Here is a 26629-nt window from a genome sequence, read left to right on the forward strand (position 1 = left end):
TACATGAGATCTAAAAAAATGTGTCTCACCATAGCACGTGCTCAAGCGCGAGGTTATTTTTGTGCGCTCATGGCAAGCTGATCTCAAGCTCTTGATGTGAAGCGCGTATACATGATGTCTGCCCTCAAACGATTATCTCTTTGCGCTATGCTCACTTTTACTCATGCTTTATAAGAATTTTTGAGTGACCCGCCTGAACAAAACAGGCCTCGCGGAGTTCTGATGGCACTCACTTTTGATGGAACCTTCCTCTATTGTGTATTGTGCCGCATCTTCCTAAGCCTCTCTGCTTCGTATGCTTTCGCTCTCTCACAAAGAGGCAAAGACAGCACACTGCTCAAGAGCATGTCACCGAACTCTGTTGATGTTGAGGAGTATTATCAAGCCTGAGTTGGAGTCTCGAACGTTATTAGTATCCAAAGAAACGTATCACTCAGATTATCTGAGCAAAATTTTCCTAAGATATCACGAGGAAAGTTTCGCTCGCAAATTTCGAGAAAGATTCCGTATACGAATTCCGAAGAGTTTTTCTCTGAAATTCTGAATGTCTGGATGTCTCTCAGTGGAAGGATTTGATCGGACACATTGTTAAGGATTTTTCTAAAAGAGATCTCTTTCATAAATACCGAGAAAAAAAAATCTCAGAAGCTCAGTAAAGAATTTCTGTTAGACATTCTCCTTAAAATATTTTCTCTCTGGCTTCATGATCTAGAAAATCATGAGACATATTTCTCTCAGAAATCCTGAGATGGTTTTCTCTCAGTACTCTCGAAAAGCATTCTTTTCAGAACGATGATTTCTTTCAGAAATCCAGAGTAGGATTTCTCTCAGAATTACAGAATAGGATTTCTCTCAGAACTCCTGAAAACCACTTCTCTTAAAAATCCTAGGAACGATTCCGCTCAAAAATCCTGATAAGGATTTCTTTCACAAATTCTGAGTAAGACTTCACTTAGTAGGATTTCTTTCATAAATCCTAGGTAGGATTTCTCTAAGAAATCCTGAAAAGGGATTTCGCATGGAAATCCTGAAAATAATTTTATTTGGAAATCCTGAGAAAAACCTCGTATAAGTCCTGAAAAATATTTCTCTCAGAAATCCAGAAAAAGATTACTCTTTGAAATCTTGCTACGGATTTCTCTTAGAAATTATTAAGAAGTTTACTCTTAGAAATCTTGAAAACAATTTTGATAGAAATTTATTTAAGAAATCCTGAAAAGCTTTTCTCTCTGAAATGCTGGAATGAAATGAAATAAAGTAGAAATATTACTTTCAGATATCCTGAGGAGTGTTTGAGAAATCCTGAGTAAGATTTCTGTCAGAAATCCTAAGTGTCATTTCATTCACAAATCCTGCATAGGATTTTGCTAAGATATCCTAAAAAGTAATTCTTTCCGAAATGCTTGGGAGGATCAGTATCAGATATACCGAGGAACATTTCTCTCAGAAATCTCAAAAAATTCTCAGGAAAGATTTTGCTCCTGATGAGAAGGATTTCTCTAAATAATTTTTATCAGGAATTCTAAAAAAGATTTCCCTTGGAAACCTGAGAAAGATGTCCCTTTAAAATTCCGAAAGGAATCGCTCCAGAGTAAGATTCCTCTTAGATTTCCTGAGAGAATCCTGAAAAGGAATTGAAAGCGAATTCTTGACCCCCAAATATTATTCGAATCATATTCAAAAGAGTCCTAAGACTTTAAAAAAAAACTTTGTTTTTTTTTTATATATATATTCACACGATAAAGTGTGTCCTTGCTAATACTTTGGCAAATACAACGGCTATGTCACATTTAAACTTTAATTTGAAAAATGGGTACACTTTTTATCACGTTTAACGTTCGCTTAGTCGACAAAAACGCCACAGGGGTTGTCCCTATCTGGCATTTCGGTAAAGGCACGAAAAACAGAATACACCCGAGTAAGATTTCTTTCAGAAACTTGAATAGGATTTCAATAAGAAATACTGAGAAGGATTTCTCTCAGAAATATTGGACAGGGAATGTCTCAGAAATCCTGAGTAGGATTTCTTTCAAATAGCAGGGTTTTTCTTAGGGACCTGAGAAGGATTTCTCTCAAAAGTCCCAAGAAGGAGTTTTTGCAATTTCTCTGAAAAGGATTTGTATCGGAGATGATGACAAGGAAAATTCCCAGAAATGTTGTGAAGGATCTCTCTTACAAATTCTGAAAAGGGTTTCTCTCAGAAATCCTGAGTAGAATTACCCTCAGAAATCCTAAGAAAGATCACTATCAGCAATCCCGAGAAAGACTTCTCTTAGAAATCCAGAGATAATCCTGCACAGGGTATAAGAGCAGATTCCTGACTCCTAGATAATGTTTGAATCATATTCAATAGGGTTCTAAAACTTTTGATAAAAACTTGTTTTATATAATAGTACGATAGAGAGTGTTCTAGCCACTACTTTGGCAAATTTTCTCGCTCAAATAAGTGCTTCAATTTAAATAAAATGTGTACAAATTTGAACCTTGACACTTTTAATCGTGTTTGCCATTTGCTTTGTCGCCAAAAACGCCACAGGGATTGTTCTTATCTGACATTTCCGAAGGAACACGGAAAACAGAATACACGCAAACTTGAGTTTAGACCAAGGTGTGTGACAAAATCACAAAAATCCGAAAAAAATGGGTTTTGGACTTAAACAAACTTTTCAAAATTGAGTAAACATGGGTCTTTAGTCTGAACATAAACGTTTGGTATCCAAATTGTGACAAGTCTTTAGGACCCTATTCTATAATTCGCTCGATTATAACGCTCAACGACTTCTACATTGTACTGTTAGACCCACAACCGGAAATACATACTTTGTTGGGCAAACAAATCGATTCACCACCCAAACTCAATTACTTTCCCATTCATTACCAGCCGCAAACGACAACACCAACAACCATAACTGATAAATGTTCTAGGAAACGTTATAGATTAGGTTTGCGGTGACACTAGGTACCAACTCGACAGCAAATTCGATTCCAATAATGCAAATAATGCAAACCCGATTCGAAACTGCGGTTCGCAAATATTTACCCGCATTCGGGATGTTGTTTCATATCCCCACCCTCTACTATCGCTGGGCATCCTATCCCTCAACTCCCTCCTATCATGTCAGTTTTGAGAGATCAATGACAATTCGAAATCATGGCTCACGTGCTCTGGAGCAACGCACACTCGGATGGATTTTAGGTCACATTGTAACCCTTTCGGGTCACTTCGATTCAGTTTTGCACGATGTGGAAGTCCCGAGCGTATCTGCATGGTTTTCTTCTGCCAGACGAGGGGGTAACGCGAACGGGGGGCATCAAATTTATAGAAGTTATGGTCATAAATTGCTTACATTTTTTCGTTGCTGTCCAAGCTCGTGCGCGCCCGTAATAGAGAGAGAAACAGAGTGAGTCCGTAGTCATCGGCACCGGGACCGATTTTATTTACGACTCTGCACATTCGGGGAAAAGGAGGAAAGGGCCCACTCGGCGTGGCAATAACCGGCAAGAATCGATTTCGGGCCCCCAGGTTCGAACGGCCATCAACGCGCGGGCAAGCGTGGAGGATCATAAATTTTGCTTTTATTGCCCTTTATGACTTAATTTGTAACGGTGGGTAAGGGCTCGCGTCGTTCCAGAGCCCGCAGTTCCGGACAACGAGTGCGAAAGTGAGAATTTGAACGCTTTCGAAGTCAATTACCGCCCTGTGTGGCGTGGGAGGGTTAAGGGCAGCGTGCATGGAGGGAGAACCTGCCGTCATCCCGGCCGCCAGATGTCAGCTTGCGAAACATGAGATCACCGCACGTGTTGCACCTGCAATGGAAAACAGAAAACGAAAACCGCCATTAGAGAAGAGTGCAAAAGGCGTAAACAAATATATCAAATTAATTGTAGCATGCTCGGGCATAACACATATGGACAGATATCAACAACATCGACTGAAACAATAACAACAACAACAGTCAATGCAAAGGCTGAGTCAAGCGCGCGTCATGTCAGTGAAGCCGCGCGGTGCGTCAAGTGCTTGCACTGCAAGGTAATTGAATTACTGCACTCACTCCACTCAACGTTTTAACGCGCGGGCGAAGTGCCCCCCGTTCCGTTCGTGTCCCCCGTCAAAGGGAGCAGCTAGGGAGGGCAATAACAATAAATTAGAGCTGATCTTCGAACGGGCGGCAGCAGCAGTTAGGTAGTTTCGCAAAGAGGTCTCGCGTTACGCGCCGGGTGCGATTATTTATAAATCAATAACAATAAATATATTTATATGGCGGAAAACAACCAGGCGGTGGCGCAGTTATGCACAGGGCTAGGCTGCGGGAAAAGGTCGTTGCGAATCAAAACGAGCGGTATCATCGACACTGCTGTGTAGCGTTGATGATAACACAGCTATTGCGCTTCGTTCCATTTGAATGCGACCGTTGGAGCGTAAAATTTCCTAATCGTTGCGCTTTGTTTCGATGCCGCGCACGGAAAGCTTAAGGCGCGATGACACCGCTGAAGTGAAAGTTTGTTGCCGAATGGGTTCAGTTGCATTCGTACATCAGCTTTAAACATATCATTCGTATTAAAGCTAACAAAAATCATTTCAATCCCATCATTTTAATAATGCACATCTGCACTTCCGTAGCAAAATATCGATTTTGCGTTGGCAAATTTTGTCATTCGCTCACGGTACTTTTCGTTCCATTCATTCGAAATGACGCGACATGGTTTTTCATATTTTTGAATTCGCTTTTTTTATCATTTTTGTGTACCACAGCCATTGCCTTACACATCCACACACACGCACTTATACCGGTTGATGGAAGCGAAAAAAATGCGGCTCTTTCACTCGATCTGCTTTCGTACTAACCCTCTTTCCGCGTCACTTTGCAGCGATACAATAAAAATTGGTGCATTTTTTTGAAGTCAGATACCAGGAACGCTCACAACGATTCGTACTCTTTGCTGAGCCGTTAAACCGCTATCAGACGTCCACGCCCTCGGAACCACCGATTTACCTGCCCACCTCCTTTCTATAGAGTCGGATCTACGGGTTCCGTTAGCGAGTTGAATACTTTATTCGAGTCAGAGCTCCAACCCGGCAGCGATTCCCTTATTCATCAAACCGCGCCAACATGGAGTAGATGACCCCTCAACCGAATTTCGATGTAGTAAAACTATTTATACCGCACGGATTCTAGTAGGCGAGTCCAACCGACGAATGACGACGGACGGCACGTAGATTCCGAGATTCGCCACGATGAATCAACCGGTGGAGCGTACGTCAGCCTAATTAATTAGCCCCTTCGTCGTGTCGGTGACATTTCGCACAGTCCCACTAACAAGTGACACCCTGCTTACGGTCCGTGAATAATGGCGGGGTTAGCTTAGGGAGAATGGGGCTACGCAAGCCAACGCTAATGCGAAAATGAAACGTGTCGAATGAGTGCGGTTCTGGCTCGGTTCTGACTACGATTGGTTGTGTTGAACAGGGATTGCACGATGATTTCAACTGTCAAACCAGAAAAATTGATGTCATCAATCTCAGTTGAAACAAAACTGATCTATAAATGTCAAATGATATCGATTCACAACACGAATCAACTTTGACAATACTCAAGTTGATTTGACAGATTAAACACAGACAAACGGCAAAGCTGTTCTTTCATGATCTGTCAAAATGAACTGAGCACGTGTCTAGTGTGAACGTTGCTGAATGATGCAATCTTATTTGATGGCATGAATTTAATCCTTATTGAAAATATATCGATTAACTGTCAAATTTTCTCGTTTTTCAAAGAAAACAATGAAATGAGTTCTAATTCCAGTGTAGACAACGCCGTGAGTCATGGCGGTGCGTTGCAACGTGTCCATTCAACGGGGTCACCGTGGCAAAGTGACCGGCTCGCCTGTGAAGTGAATTCTAATGCGTTCTTATCGCATTAAGGCGAATTTCGAACGCTATTAGTCATCGGCAGTTTCATTAATATTCCACTGGTGGTTGGAACGAGGCGGAAACATTGTAGACGGCCAACAAGTTGATTAGTATCCAGGCTTTTAACGGCGATGTCGAGCTTTGGAAGACAAATTGATCGTATCGCAATCTTTCGCCGTTTACATTGTTTCTCGAAGTCAGATTTAATCTTTTAATCATCTTCATCCTGAAACAAACTTATTATTTCAAAAGAAATATATCGTTTGCTTAAAACAATGGCTGTAATAGCAAAACATGTAATGAAACTCATCATTCAACGGATTATGACAGTGGTCTTTCAATTTATCTCATGTCATGTCATGTCAGTAGCTCTTGAAGAATTCCTAGTGGATCTCCAAAGGATTTCCAAGAAATAACTGAAGGAATTCTTCAAAAACTCATGGAGAAACTGTGAACTTGACGGAAATCCGCAGGAATTCCAGGTGGATCTGAAAGGAAATCCGAAACATTTCCATGAAGAACTCTGAAGAAATTCTTGGAGGACCCTGAAAAGAATTTCTGGAGCAACACCGAAGATTTGATGAAGGAATTGCGGAATATTCTCTGGAGAAAACAACGAAGAAATTCCTGAAAGGAACTATGGAGGAATTTCTGGAGTATCTCCAAAGGAATCCTGGAAGAACTCCGAGGAATTTCTGGAATAACTCCGAAAGCATTTCTGGAGGATCCATAAAGGAATTCCGGTGAAAATTTTAGAAGAATTGTTGGAAAATTTCAAGAGAAACTACGAAGGAATTCTTTGAGAAACTCCGAAGAATTCCCTGGAGAAATTCCTGAACAAACTCGGAAGCAAATCCTAAAAAGGACTATGAAGAAGTACTTGGAAGTACTTACTCTGAAGGAATTCTCAGCGGAGTTCCAGAGGATTTTCAGGAGGGTGTCTGGAGGAATGTTTTCCGAATGAAATTTCCGAAGCAACTCAGAAGGAATTCCTGGAGGAACTCTGAAGTAATTTCTGAAAGAACTACGGAATGATTCCAAAAGGAGCTATGAAGGAAAATCCAAAGAAATTCCATGAGGAACTTATGTAACTCCGTAGTAACTCCGGAGGAACTCTGGAGAATTTCTCGGATAAAATCCAGATGAATTCCCGGAGTAACTCTAGAAGAATTCCTAGTGGAACTTCGAAAGATTTCCAAGGAATTACTGAAGGAACTCTGAAAAACTCATGGGGAAACTTCGCACTATGGCGGAAATTCCCGGTTGAACTCCAAAGGAATTCTCGGAAATCTGGTGAAACTTCTGTAGGAACTGCAAAACATTTCCATTGAGAACTCTGAAGAAATTCTTGGAAGACCTCCAAATGAATTTCTGGAGGAACACCTATAGATTCGATGAAGGGACTGAGGAATATTTTCTGGAGAAACTTCGAAGAAATTCCTGAGGAAATCCCGGAGGAACTTTCTGGAAATTTCTGGAGGATCTCCTAAAGAATTCCTGGAAGAACTCCGAGGAATTCCTAGAGTATCCATGAAGGAATTCTCGGCAAAAAAATCAAAAGGATTTTCGGAGAAATTTTTAAACAAACTACGAAGGAATTCCTGGAGAAATTCCGAAAGAAATTCCTGGAGAAACTCGGAAGCAAATCCTGGAGGGACTCTGAAAAAAAAAAACACTTGGAGGAATGTCCGGAGTAACGAAGCTATTCTGAAGGAATTCCCGGCGGAGCTCTGGAGAATTTCCAGGAGGATGTCTGAAGGAATTCCTGGAGGAACTCCGAAGGAATTTCTGAAAGAACTACGGAATAATTCCAAAAGGAGCTATCAAGGAAATCCAAAGGAATTCCATGTGGAGCTCTGGAGGAACTCCGCAGGATATGCTGGGTAAAATCCAGAAGAATTACTGAAAGAACTGCGGAGGAATTTCTGGAGCAGCTCAGGAGGAATTACCGATGAAGCTACGAAGGGATTCTCGGAGGAACTCAGAAGGAATTCCTGGAGGAACTCTGGACAAATTCCAAGAGGATCTCCAAAGAAAATCCAGGTGGAACTACAGAGCAATCCCTGGAGGAACTCCGGAAGCGTTTGTGGAGAAACTCTGGATGTGTTTCTGGAGGAACTCCAGATGAATTCCTGGAGGAAGTCTAAAGGAATTCCCGGAGAAACTCTTGAGACATTTCCTTATTCCTTAAAAAACAAAGAAATTCCTGAAGGAAGAATTGCTGAAGTAATTTCTAGAGAAACTACGAAGAAATTCCTTCAGAAGCTCCGTAAGAATTCCTGGAGAAATTCCGACAGAAATTCCTAGAGAAACTCGGAAGCAAATCCTGGAGGGATTCTTGAAGAAATATTTGGCGGAATGTCCGGAGTAGCGAAATTATTCTGAAAGAATTCACGGTAGAGCTCTAGAGCATTTCCAGGAGGAATTTCTAGAGGATTGCCCGAAGCAATTCTGAAGGAATTCCTGAAAGAACTCTGGAGGAATTTCTGAAAGAACTACGGAATAATTCCATAAGGAGCTGTTAAGGAAATCCAAAAGAATTCCATGTGGTGCTCTCGGAGGAACTCTGAAGGAATTCCTGGAGGAACTCTGGACACATTCCAAGAGAATCTCCAAATGAAATCTTGGAGGAACTACAGAGCAATTCCTGCAGGAACTCCGGAGGCGTTTATGGAGAAACTCCGGATGTGTTTCTGGAGGAACTCCGGATGAATTCCCAGAGGAAGTCTAGAGGTATTCCCGGAGAAACTCTTAAGACATTTCCTAAGGAACTCTGGAGGAATGCTCGGATTCAATGTATGGAATTTTTCGAAGGAATCCCATGTGGAACTCTGGAGGACCTCCGGAGGATATGCTGTATAAAATCCACAAGAATTACAATAGCAATTCCTGTATGAAATCACCGGATGAATGCCAGGAGCATATCCCAGGAGGAATTTTATGAGGAATCCCCGGAGAAATCCTTTGAAAAATATCCGGAGGAATTTCTGGAGGAAATCTATGGAGGAGTTCTTGTAAAAAAATCCATAGGGATTCCTGAACGAACTCCCCGAAGAAATTTCTGAACGAAGACCTCGAGCAAATCGTTGGAGTATCTGAAGGAAGTTTTCAGATGAATTCCTGGAGAAAATCTTCGTAAGAATTTCTGGAGGAAATCTCTAGAGCAATTTTTGGGGAAGAATTCCTTAAGAAAAGTCCCGGAGGAGTTTTTGAGGGATATCGCCGGAGGAATCTTTGAACTCTTCGTAAGAATCTCCAGTGGAATTCCTGGAGAAATTCCCGGAGGAATTCCTGGAGAAATTCCCGGAGGAATTCCTGGAGAAATTCCCGGAGGAATTCCTGGAGGAAATCCCCTAAAAATATCCTGGTTTGAAGCCCAAGAAAATAATCTGGTACTCTCTGGATAAATTCTCTAAATAAATCCCCGAAATAATTTCTTGGAAAATATTCGGAGGAATTTCTTTATGAATGTTTGAACGAAATCCCAAGAAGAATTCCTAGACAAAATCCCCCTAGACAATGCTATTGGAAACCTCCTGAGGAATTCTTGGTGAAAATAACCGGAGGAGTTTTTAGTGGAAATCCCCGAAGGAATTCTTGGAAAAAATCTCTGGTGCAAATCCCCAGCGAGATTCCTGGAGCATATTTTTAAAATTCTCCTCTTTGCTTCAACTTTTGCACCTCCACCTGTTTCAGAGAGAAAAATATCGATCTGGTAAATAAGCAAGTGTCAAAACTGGATGAAATTAAGATGAATCAACACTCATCGAGCTCAAAACACAAAACATTGAGTTCATAACTTCAGATCATAAGACGAGCCTCAGAGCTCACAATCTCATTTCTGTTGAACTTCTCGATAACCTCATTTTCCACGGCACAACCTTCCATCAAACAACGATTAACCTAGAAACTTTTGCATCCCATTTCAAATCGCTGAAGTACCTTCCGCTTCTTCCCTGACCGCCGTCACCACTCCGAGAAAATATCGATTTCCTCCGCCGAAAATGCGCCCTAATCTCTCGACTCGAAAGGTCGAAAACCGTACGAAAGCAAACACGAAATGACGACGCGCAGTAATACTTCCACCTTCTTCAAGGTAACAAGGCCAAGCGCATCCAGCAAGACCGGAGACCGGAAAACAATTCCATTCGGATTAGTTCCCTGCTTGATGGACTTATCCCACCCCTGCCAACTGTGTTGTTAGAGATTCTTTAGGTTGGGAACCACTATTGTCCCCAACCGGGCTTTTCCTGGGCCTCAGGGTCGTTTATAAAATTGCTCCAAGAGGAAATTGGGGGTATGGGCGGAAAAACTTCCCTTTAAAAAAAACCTGGACGTAGTCCTACGTCAAAATTTATTACTCAAAAGAGACAAAACAAAATGGGAGGAAATTCATGGCTTTGCTATCAATATTAAAAAAAAGATTCAATTAGGTAATCAGATTCATTTTAATTAGAGCGCATTTTGAATTTTACAAATACAGGCAAATTGGAAGGAAAAAGGGATTGTCTTGCTACATTACCACACAGCTTCTTAGGGGGCCTGAACCGTCTATCAAGGCGTTGTGGGTCTCGGCACTATTCACCGCACGGTTGGCTTCGTTCCTGATGTCCTCAATGGCGGTCGCAATCATCGGGCGGGTCAATCTTCAGCTGATAGGTCGTCAAACAGCCAGCCGGGCCAAACGCGCACAGGGCACACCGGAGACTTCTTCACTTTCACACGGCTGGCTACACACCGGTCACCAAATCGCGATGAACATGCACAATCTTGCCGGAAGAACTTTATCCGGTTTAGCGACACACGGGAGGCTTTCAGGTCACCACTTGGCTTTTCCGTTCACTGTTGGAGGAAAGAACAGAAGCGAATAAAGCGCGCACTACTTTCGTCGTGAAATTCGTTCACCTATTAGAGACCGTTCGTCTGTTGACAAACGGTTTTATTAGATCGCTGCTGTCGAATCGCTACCAACGTCATGACAGTTGTCGCTGGTAGCGGTGGTGTGTAGTAGTAGACGAATGGGAATAGGGATGGTAGTAGAATGGGAATAGGGATGGGGATGTTCATGTTGGGTTTATTTCGATGTTTTTTTTTTGTATAATTCATTTTTTTGTAATTTCATTTTATTTTAGGTATAAGTATTTCAATTTCAAATTTTAATTCATATTATTTTTAACCAGCCGTAATTTTAATACAAATGATAATAATAATAAGGGTAGTAATAAGAAAAATAATAATGACAAGGATAATAATAAGAGCAATAATTAGAATAATAATAGAATAATAAAATAATAAGAATAATAATGAACAAGAAAAAACTATTTACAGGGAATATTTACAAAAAGACAAATGTAACCATTTTGAGAGGTTACATTCATCCCCCACTACAGAATAAAAAAAAACGTTGTTTTTTTTTTTTTTTAGAGAAGTTGGGAATGGGAATTTCAGGATAAGGAATTTTGTGGCCCTCCTCTTGTTAAGTGTTAGATTGATTTTGTGCAATGATTTGTCCATGGAGAGGAGCTCTTTTCCACAAAATCACGTAACACTTAATAATAGAGACTGTCCACTGAAAAGGAAATCGGTCAGGGAAAAAGGTCAGTGTGGCCCTCCTCTTGTTAAGTGTTAGATTGATTTTGTGCAATGATTTGTCCATGAAGAGGAGCTCTTTTCCACAAAATCACGTAACACTTAATAATAGAGACTGTCCACTAGAAGGAGAAGGTCAAGTAAGGAGTTCTTATTTGGCAGCTCTCTTTTAGCTGAAGGTTATTTTGATTTAGTGGAATGATTTTTCCGTGCAGAGAGGAGCTCTTTTCCACCAAATCACCTAACATTCAACCATAGAGTCTGGCTGCCAAACTACGAATCTTATTTCTTCTTAGGGTGATTAGTTCGCAGTAAACCTTTTTCTCTTGTTGGTGACTTCCAATCTGGAAAAGTGATTGTTTCCTCGGCGGGAGCTCTTCTTTTCGAGATTAGTAGTCACTGTTTAAGATCGAAGGAATTACCGGGAGAAGCGAACTTTCACGATCCACGATCAAATTAGAGAAGCAGGAGTCCTACTTCTCGAATTCGTGATAGATTCACTGAAAGCTAGTTCTCCTACAGTGGCTCTCTCCCCTGCAATTTAAGTGATAATTTGAAGCAATGATTGATCACAAAAGGAGGCTCTTTTCCTTCAAATTACATAAAATTGCAGAGTGAGCCTGACCACTGTACTCTCTAATTACCATAAGCTGAAATAAGAGGACAATAATTGAGTTGTATCGAAACAATAAGTGAATCTGGAAAATACAGCCTTCCAGAATATAGGTTCGTCAGAATAAAAGCGTTCTTATCCATCCTCTCATCATCAAATCTTTATAAATTAAACTTTTATTTTAAACTAACTCAATTATAGCCTATCTTAAAACTAATCTACTATTAGGAGAGAAAATAAACTTTTCGGAAATCTCTTCTAAGAATCATCACCGAGATTTTCTCGGAATTAAAAGTACGCATTCATTCCCCCCACCTTTCATACAAATTCATTCAAACATTCATCTCATTCATACGGTTGTCTGGGATAAAACTTTATTTCCCAAGACAACATGCAATTCATTCACACGCTATATATGCTAAACTAAGATTCTAGGGTACCCTATTCTAAATCATTCTGAGGAGGCTTAGCAAAAATCGCTGTAGACCCCTCGGTTGGACCGACGAACAAATCGATCGAAATTCGCCACTTGGGGGGCGTTACGAAAAAGGAAAACATTCCCCTTAGTTCGACCCTGGCAAAAAAGGTAAACATGGGGAACGGAAGAGGAAGGAAAAAGAAGTGGATGATGCGAACTATGTCGACGAGGAGGACAATCAAAATATTATGGTTCTGACGACGACGACGGACAGGCATGAATGAATCAGAAACAAAACAAAGCAAACAGGTGAGTATTCGGATGTTTTCACCGATTTATTGAATCCTGGTTAGGCGATTTGAGATTGGAGGTCAGGGAAGAAAGGCGATGCAGATGATCACCCGGGTTTGAGATGGACGGCTGGCCAAATGCCCAGATTTTTCCCACTGAGGTCTTCCAGCTCGTAGGAAGACGAGCCAATCTTGGCCTTGACTTTACAGGGTAAATACTGCCGCCCTAATTTGGCATTGTAGTTTTCAGCAGCCGAAGACTGCTTCATGTTCTTTCGGTAAACCAATTGACCTACCATGAACGACTTCGCGAAAGTACGGTTTCGCAGGTTATAGCGATCCCTGGAAACCTCATGAGATTTTTCAAGGTTCTTGCGAACAATCTCATGGATTTTGGTGAACATCTGCTTGCGTCTTTCCTCCCTGTCTTCCGCAGAAAGTTCCTCACCGTGTCGAGAAAGACGATGGTCGGATCCCTGTTCCGCTAGCTCTTGTCCGTGGGTAATGAAATACGGTGTGAATCCCGTGGAGGAGTGAACACTAGTGTTGAGCATCAGCTCCACCTCCGGGATCTTGGTGTCCCATATTCGCTGGTCCTCTTGGACGTAACTGCGGACGGCCGCGTTTATACTACGGTTCACGCGCTCCACGGGATTCGACTGGGAATGATAGCGGGAGTTCAGCCAGTGCGTGATCTTGAAGTGGTCTATGAGTTCCTTGAACTCTTTCGACACGAAAGAGCTGCCGTTGTCTGTGATAATGATTTCAGGGACAGAATTCCTATAGAACCACTGATTTTTCAAAATCACACACATGGCTGAACTATCCAGCTTCTTCACCGGCTGAATCATTACCCACTTTGAGAAGTAGTCACAGATGACTAAGATGTGCTGATTCCCCTTACGACTACGTGGCAGAGGACCAATGAAGTCCATGGAAATAATCTGCCACGGTCGGGAAGCACAGCGCATTTTACCCATTTCCGGGGTAGTTTGTACGTAAGAGGGCTTAACCTCCTTACAGGTTGAACAGGCCTGTATATAGGCTCTAATATCTTTGGCCATTTTGGGCCAGTAATAGCGCTGTTGGACAAGAGCTAGCGTTTTGTCGAAACCGGGATGAAACTTATCATCATGAGCCTGTTTAAGCACTCCGAAAACTTCCTCTGTTGGCAAAACTTGCTTCCACTCAAACCGAGAGTCGTATGGCACATTTTTGACGGCGATAAACTTGTAAAGTTTGCCGTCTTCGACCTTGAAATCGACATAGTCGTCAGGCCGGCGGGTAACCTTCTCCATCAGAGAAGTGTACCATACTGAAGTTGGTGAATCTTGAACTACAGCAATGCTACGCGACAGGGCATCCGGAACGACATTCTCCTTTCCTTTCCGGTGTACCACTGTCATGTCAAACTGCTGAAAGTCCAAGCTCCACCGACTACATCGAGAACCGACCTTCCACTTCGTTTTAAGAATGTGGGTGAGGGCGGACGAATCCGTCACCAAGGTGAAGTGGTAGCCCTCGATGTAGCCCCGGAATGCTTCGATGGAGAGGAGAGCGGCCAGAGCCTCTTTTTCAGCAGCGTGGTAGTTCTTCTGCGGGGTGGTGAGCTTCCGGGAGAAGTAGGATATCACCCTCTCACCATCCTCCTGCTGCTGAGTGAGAACTCCGGCGACAGCTACATCGCTAGCATCCGTCTGGATAGTAAACTCCCGGGAGAAGTCCGGGCTACCCAGAATCGGTGCACTGATGAGCTGCTCCTTGATGCGACAGAACGCCCCCTCTGCGGCTTCATTCCAGCCGATGATTTTGGTTTTCGACTTCAGGAGATCCGACAAAGGCCCACAAGTCTCGCTGAAGTTTGGGATGAACCGCCGGTAATAATTCGCCATCCCTAGGAATCTTCTAAGTTTAGTGATCGTGGTGGGCCTTTCGTACTCGACGATGGGTCGAATCTTGTCAGGATTCCCACGAAGACCCTCCGAACTCAAAAGATATCCCAGGAAGGGAATTTCCGGCACCCCAAACTGAGACTTCTCCATGTTTATCATTAGGTTGGCTCTGTTTAATCTGCGTGCAATTTCCTGAAGGAGCTGGACGTGATGCTCAAATGTCTCCGTTACCACGACGATATCGTCGAGGTAAACGAAGACATAAGGCTCCAATACACCGTGGCCCAGAACCCGGTCCATCAGTCTAGCCAACGTGGCCGGACTATTGACAAGGCCAAAGGGCATTCGGGTGTATTGAAACAACCCCTTACCTTGCACGCTAAAGGCCGTATACTTCCGCGAAGCCTTTTCAAGTGGAACTTGAAGGAAAGCTTCCGACAAATCAATCGTCGATAAGTACTTCGCCTGCGGAAGTTGGCCTAAGATTCGACAGGGGTGCGGCAAGGGGTAAGCATCACGAACAGTTCTTTCGTTAATCTTGCGCGCATCCAAACAGAGCCGAACCTTATGAGGTTTGACGACTGGTACACAGTTTAGTGACCAATCAGAGTTACTGGGTTCGATGATACCCGCGTCGAGCAATCTTTGCAGCTCTACGGACACCAAACCTTGAGTTTTTGGAGACATGACGTACGGGAACTGTCTAACCGGAGGCTTATTCCGCCATTCTTCAGCGAGCTCAATTTTGTGCTCCGCCAGTGGAGTGGTGGACAGTTTTCCCGGACGAGCAGGAATAAAAAGGGATTTTATATTGTCGATTGTCTTCTGCTCGGAAGCAGAGAGGACAGATGGTGTACGCAACGGAGACGGAGTGATTTCTGCCCCGGTATATTCAACCATAGCGCACCCTACAACGGTGGGTTGGATCCGGAAGGTCTTCCAGAAATCCATTCCGCAAATGCAATTGATAGCTAGGTTTGGAATTACTAGTGTTGGCACAACCCGAACCACACCGTTCCATGAAAATGGTAGATAGACCTTCCCACGGATCGTGAGCGCTTCTCCGCTCGCCGTTCGCAGGTTGGGTGGGTCTGGCAGTGGAAACAGTTTTTTGGGTTTAACTCTATTGTACACTGCATCATTTATGAGTGTGAGATTACTTCCACTGTCTAAAAGGGCAGAAACAGTAATCCCATAAATGTCAACCGATATGTAAGGACGGTTGTCGTTCGCACGTGGGTACGTAATGGTGTACGACGCCGGAGTCTCCGAATAAAGATTCTCCGAAGCCGGTTGAAAATACGAAGAAGAGTTTACGCTTAGTAGTTTGGGTTCAGCGGGCGGCGGTTTTGGCTCGCTACCAACGCGTTTTTTTACGCAGTATGGACAGTTGTTTGACGGATAGCCTCGAAAACCGCAGTTTTCGCACAGTACCCCTCTCGGGAGCCTGCATTGGTCCATCCGATGCCCAAACTTGCCGCAATTGAAGCAATGTCGGCTTGATAATGGTTGATGAGACTCGATCAAGTCTTCCAAAGTGGTTGGTGCCCGTGCTGATCCGCGAGGAGTATCGGTTCCGGTTTGGGAACCCTTACGACTCTGATTGGTCTGTGTAGGAGGAGTGTGGGCCTTTGAATTTCTCGACGAGGCTTGTTGATGTGGAGTGGGTGGCTTATTGGGATTATCCTGAGATGTACCCTTTTTCGGTTCAGAAAACTCAACCGTGTTAACCGACTTCTCAGGTCCAAACACTTTGTTGTAGACTGAGAAGTTTACGGCATCTATTTTCTGGCCTGCGGACACAAGTGTCGGAAGGTCAGCAATAGGGATGAAATTGAGCTGCTTTTTATAATCAATCCTCATATTCTGAAGAAGGATTTGGACCTTATCATGTTCCGGCAATGGAACACTCATTGTTCCAAAAAGCTCTTCCATTCCGTGGTAAAATTGAAGGAAGGTTTCATGGCGTGCTTGCTGACGCTGATAAACCTTCATTTTTATTAAGGTGTCTAGGTCGGGATGCATAAACGTCCGCCTAAGCTCTAGCACCAAATGCTGCCAGTTGACTAACCGGCCTGTAGCGCGCATGGTCATGTACCATTGCAGTGCTGGACCTTTGAAAAGGTGAATCGCTGAATCAAACAGTTCAGCTTCCGAAGCATGTTCAGCAACAGCCATCGCATGAACCATTCCAAGGAACTGGTTCAACTTCAGCCCTTGATCTTCACCATCATATTTAGCGATTGTCCACTTGGACATCGGCAAGGTGTGACGCACCTGATTGCCAGACGGAACTGGATTGAAAGGAACGAAGCTAGATGAAGGAAAGGCAGTTGTAGTTGAAGCCGAAGTCCCTATAGGATTTTTCCATGGATAAGCTGGCTGACTGACGCTTGGAATCGGATTCCCTAGCCACGGATTCGAAAACTGCCCACTATTCAAGACCGAAGTCCCGAGGCTCGGATTTGAAAATGGTACTGAACTTGCAGCTGGATATCCTAACCACGGATTGGTGGTTTGCGGATGAATGGAAGGATTATTCTGCAGATAGCTATGCCAGGTTGAAGGCGGCTGCGGCTGTGTTGAGAGATGGCTCTGCGGTAACGAGAAGGTTACGCTAGTGATCGGCCTAGAAGGATCGACCGCCCCCGAAGAACTCTGACCCTGTGAAAGGTTCGGGTATATCGGAAGAGAGGGGAAAGAGGAATGAAGAGTTGGAGGAGCTTGACTAGCCAGCGGCGCGCTCACTACAGGCTGCCGACTTCCACTAGGAAGCTCGGATTGTCTGCGTTGAGACTCTTCCTCGCACTGTCTTCCCATTTTAGCCATCTCCGCTTCTAACTCTTTAATGCGAGCTAGTAAAGAGCGCACACAGTCACTGCCTTCAAAACGAGAAGCCACCGAAGTATTTTCTGAAGTAGTATTCACACCAGAAACTACTGTACCTGAATCTGCAATCGATCGGGGATGGGCATCAGGAACAAGCTCAGTACGGAACAAGTCCATTAAGGTTTGATCCACCAGTCCCTCTCGATTATGAGATTCAGGTTCAGTTGTTTCAGTGTGGAAATACTGCTTCAGGAGGTTCACCACATCAACAAGCATTTCCTTGAGGAAGCTTTCTGTTTCCCCCGAATCCCTAACCTGATTCAAAAGAAGGACTATCCGATGACCGAAATGCAAAAGCTTTGCTTGTCCCCTCACCCTTAAGTTTTTGTCATTCTGTTGTAGGCCTGCCGACAATTCGTCGAAATTTTGTCGACAAAACTGTATTGTCTCCTCCCAGTTCACCTGTAATTCCACTGCTATTTGATTCTTATCCTCTTTCTCCAGCTTTAGGTGATCCCTAAGACTCCTACGCTTTCTAGAGTAGGTGGGATCATCCCGAATAACGATCGAGCGAATTTTCAACTCGAAGTCCAACTCCTCAGGCGATAAGTGGTCCACCCTTAAGCTGTGGTACCACTCCCGAATCTTTTCAACAGCGTGTGTGAATTGGATTTCCAGTGATTCAGCCATTTCTCACTTGAGAATAAACAACAAAATCGAAAAAAATGCTTATAAATAAAAATTCAATCAAAAAATATTTACAAAAATTTTAAACCTACCATAAACTAAATCAAAAGCTACTTTTTGCTTAAAAATGCAAAAAAAGTAACAAAAAATCAGAGCTTATTTCTAAAAAAAAAATTGAAAAAATGTACAAAAAGCAAAAAATTTCAAATAAATTAAGCATATATTTATGCTTTATCATTAAGCTAGGCACTAATAAATTAAAAAATAAAAAAATAAAATAAAATAAAAATTAAAAAATTATAATTTTGGACCACTGTGTAAGACACAAAAACATTTAAAAATAAAAAAAAATAATAAAATAAAAATTAAAAAAATAATAATTTTGAACCACTGTGTAATATAAATTTCACTAATTATTTATTTAACTCTACTATTCAGATTAATTTATTCTTTTGCTATAAAGAGATAACAAGGTTAATTTGTAAAGATGAATTGAAAGGAAAAGAACGACTTACAGCAGCAGTTATCATCATCCGAACGATTCCACGAAAAGAAAACACTTTCACTTATCCCTTTCTTATCCCGATACAACTGAATACAATAAATCCTGTATAATAGAACAATTGGAATAAAGGATTCCAATTCCTCCCGGAGCTTATCTGAAAAGGGTTCCACTTCAGTATTGAAGTGGAATCCTTTTCTTATTGTTTTTGTTGGGCGCCAATTGTTAGAGATTCTTTAGGTTGGGAACCACTATTGTCCCCAACCGGGCTTTTCCTGGGCCTCAGGGTCGTTTATAAAATTGCTCCAAGAGGAAATTGGGGGTATGGGCGGAAAAACTTCCCTTTAAAAAAAACCTGGACGTAGTCCTACGTCAAAATTTATTACTCAAAAGAGACAAAACAAAATGGGAGGAAATTCATGGCTTTGCTATCAATATTAAAAAAAAGATTCAATTAGGTAATCAGATTCATTTTAATTAGAGCGCATTTTGAATTTTACAAATACAGGCAAATTGGAAGGAAAAAGGGATTGTCTTGCTACATTACCACACAGCTTCTTAGGGGGCCTGAACCGTCTATCAAGGCGTTGTGGGTCTCGGCACTATTCACCGCACGGTTGGCTTCGTTCCTGATGTCCTCAATGGCGGTCGCAATCATCGGGCGGGTCAATCTTCAGCTGATAGGTCGTCAAACAGCCAGCCGGGCCAAACGCGCACAGGGCACACCGGAGACTTCTTCACTTTCACACGGCTGGCTACACACCGGTCACCAAATCGCGATGAACATGCACAATCTTGCCGGAAGAACTTTATCCGGTTTAGCGACACACGGGAGGCTTTCAGGTCACCACTTGGCTTTTCCGTTCACTGTTGGAGGAAAGAACAGAAGCGAATAAAGCGCGCACTACTTTCGTCGTGAAATTCGTTCACCTATTAGAGACCGTTCGTCTGTTGACAAACGGTTTTATTAGATCGCTGCTGTCGAATCGCTACCAACGTCATGACAGTTGTCGCTGGTAGCGGTGGTGTGTAGTAGTAGACGAATGGGAATAGGGATGGTAGTAGAATGGGAATAGGGATGGGGATGTTCATGTTGGGTTTATTTCGATGTTTTTTTTTTGTATAATTCATTTTTTTGTAATTTCATTTTATTTTAGGTATAAGTATTTCAATTTCAAATTTTAATTCATATTATTTTTAACCAGCCGTAATTTTAATACAAATGATAATAATAATAAGGGTAGTAATAAGAAAAATAATAATGACAAGGATAATAATAAGAGCAATAATTAGAATAATAATAGAATAATAAAATAATAAGAATAATAATGAACAAGAAAAAACTATTTACAGGGAATATTTACAAAAAGACAAATGTAACCATTTTGAGAGGTTACAGTGTGGAAGCCATCCAACCGGAGGATGGGGTAATCTGTTCGGTCAACAGTGACCCGGACCGGTTGAAATCAAAAAAGACCGGTTGAAATCAAAAAACGAGGACACATTTTAAAGTTGTCGAAAAGTTTTGCGGTTGGGACAAAGACAAAGCCCATGACAGCTCGCTGTCCAGCGACCGGGTACGATTTGTCAAAACGAGGGGTATCGCATTTCACGCATCGGGTCGGTCGATCGGATCAGTCAGCAGTGCGCTGGTCAGTCATTACCGCTCCGGATCGCGCGAGGTTTAGACTATAATTTATGGCTCAACGGTGCGCTGGGTTGTGCATTGTTATACGCGTTTTTATCTCCGCGACACGGAGAAAGCACTCGGGAAAAGCCCCTCGTTCGCTTTGTTCTCGTTGTCGGGACGTTGCGTGACGCTTCGTTCGCCTTTAAAACCCAAAGGTTGCTTGGACGCATTTCCAGAAGTTTCTTTTATTATTCAAAATTTGTTCGAAATTGATTGCGCGCGGCAATTTGGAGTACGGGCATCTAAAATTCAAATTAGTCCCGGCCAATATATCTTCCGTCCTTCTCGGCCTTTGCGTGTGCGTGTGTGATGCTTTCTCCCGAAGCAACAACCGCATGAAATGCGCGCATAAATTCTGGAGGTAGACGGAATAGCCCCCCGCGTACCACGACGGGCATTCGGGAGATTATCAGTTTCCTTTTCCCGTTTTCTACGAGTAGAACCCTAATCACCATGAAAAGGTTGGCATCAAACGAGGATAGAGAGAGAGCGCGCATTAAATGACGCTTGGAACTGGGTCCGGAGTTTGTTCGTGTTATTGAATTTTAATGACGTGAGCCAACCGATTAGAGATCTCAACGGGTCTCCTTATGGTCCGGGTTTATCTGGACACGTCCAGAGTAAATTTAAATATTTTATAGTTTGGAGAAGGCTCGTAAATTTGGCTGAAATAACGAAGAAAATACGAGCGAGATTCGAAGGAACCAATCGAAGAATGGATTAAGGCTATAACATTTATTGAACAGGTTTTTTTCCGGGCTAAATGATTGCCTTTGACGTAAATTTGTTGTCGAATGGCGTGAGAAGAACGGTAGAGAATTTGGGAGAAATGTGTCTCAAGAACGCAGAGTGTGTTAGTGTGCGGGTGTCACCTTTCATTCAGTGCCCAGGAAGTCATCCTCTCGCAGGCAGCTGCCCTTCGGCTCGGTTGAGATGTAATCGATATCCTTCACTTGCACAAACCGTGATTTGTGTGAGCGTGTGGGAAGACCTAGAATCTAGGAATTTGTAGAACACACGCAGCAAGCGGTGAAGCAGTCTCTTACCGTCATCATTGCTTCGTTGTTGTTTTTGTTGTTCTGAGGTTTCCCAGCTGTCAACGCGCCGCAAAACGGTGACAGCTGCGGTGATTGATGTGTGAAAAGTTTCGACTGTGCATCGGAATTTGTACGGGTTCGGGACTTCCTTGTTGTGCTATTCGTTTTCGTTTTCTCTCAAAAGGGGTTAATTGGATGGTTAGTGAATAGGGAATCGTTGGATTCGCATTTGAGGTAAGTACGAACAATACAATAGATGTAATTCACATGTCTGTCAATCTGTCAACTGTCGATCTGTCAATATGTCGCTGAGGTTTGAATACCTCTACAACAGCCCAAGCTCCACGCTGAGGCGTCAACGCACTTCGAAGCTTCTGACAATCGGTAATAAAAATGTAAATAAACCACTCCCCTGTCTGCAAAATAAGAAAACAGCTCAGCCTACGACTGGATGTCAAACGAGCGCGAGACAACGTGCGGAGATTCTCTCGGGGACAACACAAATCATAAACCTGTTCCGAGGCCGGGCCGGGAAACCTGCTTCTAACCTCAAAAGATCGCAACGACACGCGCGTGCGATCTCCGAAGAAACGGGTTCCAGTATGGAAACGAGAGTCAACAAAATTTATGCTTTTGCGTCGTGCAAAATATCACATCTACCTGCCAAACCGAGGTCAAAAATCGATAAATTTATGTGCGTCCGTCCGCGGTGGTCCGTCAGGGGACTGGAATGCGTGATTTATAGTTCCCTTCTCAATTATCCAGCTCTCAGCAAAGGTTAACGACCCACTCGAGAGAAACCGAAAAAAAGAAGACAAATCCCAAAAACAAACAAAACAGTAGCAATGACCCCGAAGACCCGAAAACAGAACAAATAACACAATGAGCAAATTGCAAGAGTGAGACCCCCTGCCAGGGGTCGCCACTTGAGGACAGAAAAAGGAAACGGCTCCGGTTGTGCCTTTCTTTCCATTTTTTTTCCTTTTTCGCTACAGTCGTAAACTGTCATTGATACAATTGTTTACTTTTCGCTCGGTTGGCAGAAGAGGATATTGTCGATTGTCGTTCGTTGTCGTCGACGACGTCGTACTTCGGCACACTTTAGGAACCGCTCGGCAGCCACGCCGAGCGAACGCAAATGGAAACAGAGATCGAAGGTCCCGAATGCCGGAGAAGGATCGCCCTCCTGCCGCTCTCGATGCTGCTCTTTATTAATAATCGATAATAAAAACATAAAGAAATTAAAATGTATTAATCGAATCGGCCCATTGTGTTGGCGAGTTTCCTTTTGCGGTCGGTTTTTCTTTCTGGGCGACGAAAATGGCAATAATGGACGGCCGCAATTGTAAAACAATTTGGTCGGGGCACGTTTGACAGTTGCAGTTATGGGCAGTGCAATGGCGATCGCGAAAAAGGGATGCACGGTGAGCTTTTTTTCAATGTTTTACTCTAGGAGAGAACTCTGAAGCCCTATCTTCATTTTTATACTAAAAAATGTGCCTGTGTTCCGAGTTTTTTTTTGTGCAATTTGGGGTGAATTATGTTTTCCGTGTACCTTTCGAAATATCAGATACTAGGTATTCAAAAGGGAAGTAGTTCAATCTGTCATCTTAGTATTTCATGACAGTTAGTGACTTTGAGTGATGCTAGAGAAAGCAAAGTCTCTCAAATATTTCTCGAGTTAAGTATCATTCAGGCGTATCTGCAGTGAGCCATTTCTCTTCGTCGATTTACTGTTTGTAATTTACGTATTCTCGACAGTCTAAGCCGATGCCGCGCTTCTTTTGTAGTTTCCTCGGACATCAAAAGACAAATTACGTGTTTGTCTGTTTACATTTATGCGCTGCTCAATCGTCTATCGATTCACACCGACAGGATTGTTACAAGCTTATTGGAAACGTTTTTACAACGCTTCAAACATCTCTTGTCAATGTGACTATTTTCGGCATTCCGTTTTCTTCGGCAGCTTTCCCATAAGAACTGCAAGCAAATCTCTTCAGCAGCTGCAAATCAGCCGCATTTTGAGGCGTGTTCATTTGAAATGATGACATCTTAGGCGAAATTGTTTGTTCAGTTTCGGAAAACTTGTAGTGGGAAACTGACAGAACGAAGAATAATCTAAATGTTTTCATTGGTGTGGTTTGATACAAAAATACTGTGTATGGTGCCGAAGTTGTAAATTACCCTTCTTAAATTTCAATCGATGCAAGATGGTGAGGAAATCTTTTAAAAATTCTTTGATGACTCCTTTTGGAAATTTTCTGAGAAAAAAATTCTCAGGGTATCATCGGAAAAAGTTCTGGTTGAGTTTTTCAAGGTGCCTCAAATGAAAATTCTGGAGGAATTCCTTAGGAAATCTGTGAAGGAATCTCTCAATGTACTCCAGAAGAAATCTTCGAATTGATAGTTAAAGCAAGCTACTTTCGGATGGCTTTCTCAGTCTGGAAGTCGAAAAACGATGTTTTTACAATCCTGACGTTTCGGCCGATGGGTTTTGGCCTTTTTCAAGGGGTGTGAGGTCTATCGTCTCCCGTTATAAATAGATTGTCGTCTGATTGGCGACGGAGAGCGAAGAGCCTGCATTTAAATTTTTAGGTTTAACAACGGATTTTATATGTACAACACAACACGACACTGCAAGGACTTTTTGCAAGCTTCAAACAAATACCTGAATTATATTCTGATGCAATTTCTGAATAGAATCCTTTAATCCCACAGAAACTTATAGAAAGATTGTCTGGTATTTGAGGAATCCAGGAATCCTTATTGAAATGTGATTCTTGTTCAGTCTCATTTTGGTTTAATTTTTCAGCCATGAGGTCTCCAAAGTTCCAATTTTAGACACTTAGCCGTTATGAGCCCTGAAGTGTTTGTTTCGATATATTACTCTTCATTGATTGACATTTTGTTTACTAAATAAAATTGAAGACAACTTGAACAATATATGAACACAAGGTTCATTATTTTCAATCCCAAATAATAATGTTGATTGAAAGTATATTATTGTTATGATTAATAGATGAAGAAAGATCGATCACGCGAGTAAGGAACGTAAGTAAGGAAGTAAGTTCACACCTGCCTGCTCGGGAGAACATTTCAAAAGAAATAGACAAAAGTTCGTGAACATTTGCTCGCAAGTAATCGAACAAGGTGTGATTCATCATGGTTTTGACAGACAAAAAATTTTATATCCATCAAATCGACAGTAAACTACCGGTTTGTAATAAAAAAACACATGAAAACCACAAATTTCGAACCTTTTTCCCCAAAAGCGCAATTTACTCTGAACAGCTTCCGAACACGGCGCGGTAAATGGCTGGGCATGGCGTACCATTGGTACCTCGTGTACCTGCAGGAATAAAATAGACCCCTTTGTGCGGTCCTTAGCCTCTTGCCCAGCAACTCCTATCCCTACCTCCTCGTGGTACTGGCCGGGGTACGAGTAACCTTGGGGAAGATCGGGTAACCAACCCCCGGTGGGAACTTTGGTCGTATGCTGACAGGGAAGGGGGGGTTTGCTTCTGCAAACCTGGAGCGTCTGTACTCCACGTTAGGAGCGGCTCACAACAGCGTCTGTTCCCCATGTCAGGGGCGGCTGATCATCGTCCGAGTGCCAGAGAAGGACTCTAAGCTAAACTGCGCACTATGGCCCTCCGAACATTTAGGGGGAATGGTCCTCCGGAAATCTAGGGGGTTGGTGTCAGGCCCTGCAAGCCAACCGTAAAAACACATCAGCACAGGAACGTCAACGAGAGAATACGGACCGGAACAATCGGCAAAGACCACAGCGACGAAAATGGACTAGCGATTGGAAACTCGGTACGTGGAACTGCAAATCTCTCAACTTCATTGGAAGTACTCGCATACTCTCCGATGTACTGAAGACCCGCGGTTTCGACATCGTAGCGCTGCAGGAGGTGTGCTGGACAGGAGCATTGGTGCGAACGTTTAGAGGTAATCATACCATCTACCAGAGCTGCGGCAACACACGCGAGCTGGGAACATCTTTCATAGTGATGGGTGATATGCAAAGGCGCGTGATCGGGTGGTGGCCGATCAATGAACGAATGTGCAAGTTAAGAATCAAAGGCCGATTCTTTAACTTCAGCATAATCAACGTGCATAGCCCACACTCCGGAAGCACTGATGATGACAAGGACGCATTTTACGCGCAGCTCGAACGCGAGTACGACCGCTGCCCAAGCCACGACGTCAAGATCATCATAGGAGATTTGAACGCTCAGGTTGGCCAGGAGGAGGAGTTCAGACCGACGATTGGAAAGTTCAGCGCCCACCGGCTGACGAACGAGAACGGCCTACGACTGATAGATTTTGCCGCCTCCAAGAACATGGCCATTCGTAGCACCTATTTCCAGCACAGCCTCCCGTATCGGTACACCTGGAGATCACCTCAGCAGACAGAATCGCAAATCGACCACGTTTTGATCGATGGACGGCACTTCTCCGACATAACCGACGTCAGAACCTATCGTGGCGCCAACATTGACTCCGACCACTACCTGGTGATGGTGAAACTGCGCCCAAAACTATCCGTCATCAACAATGTACGGTACCGACGCCCGCCCCGGTACAATCTCGAGCGGCTAAAACAACCGGATGTCGCCAATGCGTACGCGCAGCATCTTGAGGCAGCGTTGCCGGATGAGGGCGAGCTCGATAGGGCCCCTCTTGAGGACTGCTGGAGGACAGTCAAAGCAGCCATTAACGACGCTGCCGAAAGCGTTGTCGGATATGTGGAACGGAGCTCAAGAAACGATTGGTTCGACGAGGAGTGCCAGGAGGTTTTAGAGGAGAAGAATGCAGCGCAGGCTGCAATGCTGCAGCATGGTATGCGGCAAAACGTGGAACGATACAGACTGAAGCGGAAACAGCAAACCCGCCTATTCCGGGACAAAAAGCGCCGCCTGGAAAAGGTGGAATGCCAAGAGATGGAGTTGCTGTACCGTTCTCAAGAAACGCGGAAGTTCTATCAGAAGCTCAACACATCCCGCAAAGGCTTCGTGCCGCGAGCTGAGATGTGCCGGGATAAGGATGGGAGCATCTTGACGGACGGACGCGAGGTGATCGAAAGGTGGAAGCAGCACTACGATGAACACCTGAATGGCGCAGAGAACACAGGCACAGAAGGTCAGGACAGCGAAGGCGATGGC

The 26629-nt window shown here is 43.3% G+C and overlaps 1 long non-coding RNA gene across 1 annotated transcript in view; it reads right to left on the bottom strand.

Moving 5' to 3' along the window:
• LOC110675652 overlaps positions 1–26629 on the bottom strand; it is a 135949-nt gene that overhangs the window by 6962 nt on the left and 102358 nt on the right. The window contains exon 5 of the long non-coding RNA XR_002499677.1: positions 3348–3807. This is a non-coding gene — a long non-coding RNA (uncharacterized LOC110675652). The remainder of the gene's footprint in view (positions 1–3347; positions 3808–26629) is intronic.

This window comes from Aedes aegypti, chromosome 2 (assembly GCF_002204515.2).
Source record: "Aedes aegypti strain LVP_AGWG chromosome 2, AaegL5.0 Primary Assembly, whole genome shotgun sequence".
Classification (NCBI taxonomy): domain Eukaryota; kingdom Metazoa; phylum Arthropoda; class Insecta; order Diptera; family Culicidae; genus Aedes; species Aedes aegypti.